The sequence below is a fragment of the Cervus elaphus genome, chromosome 33 (assembly GCF_910594005.1).
Source record: "Cervus elaphus chromosome 33, mCerEla1.1, whole genome shotgun sequence".
Taxonomy (NCBI): Eukaryota; Metazoa; Chordata; class Mammalia; order Artiodactyla; family Cervidae; genus Cervus; species Cervus elaphus.
In genome coordinates this window covers 51875190-51876708 of record NC_057847.1, presented here as the reverse complement: position 1 = coordinate 51876708, position 1519 = coordinate 51875190, and the positions used below count along the sequence as shown (strand labels likewise).

The following is a 1519-nucleotide window of genomic DNA, read 5'->3' as shown; positions in this document are numbered from 1 at the left end:
TTTAAAAAATAAACAAATTGTAAAATCAAACATAAAACCTGAGTGCTAGGTGATATTCTTGAAAGGGAATCATTCAAACAATGATCATCTCACTTGCAATAGATTAAGTTTTATCATTATCATGTACATATGCAGATATATATACAGTTGAAACTGTACAATTCTCTTTAAAAAAAAAAAAAAAAAAAGACTCATTCAGAATGAACAAAGTTAGAAACTCTGCACCTGAAGTGCGCTCGGCGGCCCCGTGGATCTGTCTCTTGCTTCAACAGTGCTTGGACGGAACAGACCCAGGGACGCCCGTTGCTCCAGCCTCCCACTACCCTCCAACCTTTTTTCCAGTCGCAACCTCCGGAGTCAGCCACTCAGCTGTCCGCGATCACCGGGACCAGCCACCATTTTTTAACTCCTTATTACCGACCAATCATGAGCTCCCAGATTCATCAGAATTATTCTACCGAGGTGGAGGCCGCCGTCAACCGCCTGGTTAACGTGCAACTGCGGGCCTCCTACACTTACCTCTTTCTGGGCTTCTATTTCGACCACGACGATGTGGCTCTGTAGGGTGTGGGTAACTTTTTTCACGAACTGGCCAAGGAGAAGCGCGAGGGCGCGGAGCGTCTCCTGAAACTGCAAAACCAGTGTGGCAGCCGCGCCCTCTTCCTGGACGTGCAGAAGCCATCTCAAGATGAGTGGGGTAAAACCCAGGACGCTATGGAAGCCGCCCTTCTTGTAGAGAAGAACCTGAATCAAGCCCTGTTGGATCTGCATGGCCCTGGCTTCTGCCCGCAGAGACCCCCCACATCTGTGATTTGCTGGAGAACCACGCCCTAGATGAGGAAGTGAAACTCATCAAGAAGATGGGTGACCACCTGACCAACCTCCGCAGGCTGGCTGGTCTCCAGGCTGGGTTGGGCGAGTATCTCTTCGAGAGGCTCACCCTCAAGCAGGACTAGGAGCTTCTGGAGACCAGTGGCCTTTGAAGAACCCACCAGACATCAGGGCTGCCTGAAGCCCCTCTCTGCAGCCACTAGGCAGCTTTTTAACATCCTGGAGCCTTCTCTCAAAGTCTTGGACCAAATGGGAACAATAAAGCTTTTTGCAGCAAAAAAAGAAAAAGAAAAACTCTGCACCTTTGGTGACAAAGTATGTGTGGATCTTGCATTTGGGGATTTAGTAATTAAATGATACATATAGAAGACTAAGAATTGATAAATTAAAAAAAAAAACTGATATTTTTCCTACAGAAAAATCTTACAAAATTCAAAATGTTTAAGATGTTAAAAAAAAAAAAAAAAAAGCATACATTGTGTCACCCAAACAGATGTGCCATAGAAATAGAGCATTCAGATCTGGATTAAATGAATCTTGTCCCAAGTAAAGGAACAGCAGAACTCTTGTTCCTGTACCAGCTGCTTCAGCTGTTAACAATATTAGCAGCTAATGGAAAAGGTGACTTAGATGCCTGAGCATGGGCGGAGCACCTGTGAGGTTTACTCCACTCTTGTTAACCACCGCT

At 45.6% G+C, this 1519-nt stretch overlaps 1 pseudogene; it reads left to right on the top strand.

The window, feature by feature from the left end:
- The first annotated feature begins 240 nt into the window (after nucleotides 1-240).
- On the top strand, nucleotides 241-1003 carry LOC122688561 (annotated as a pseudogene).
- Nucleotides 1004-1519: the final 516 nt, after the last annotated feature.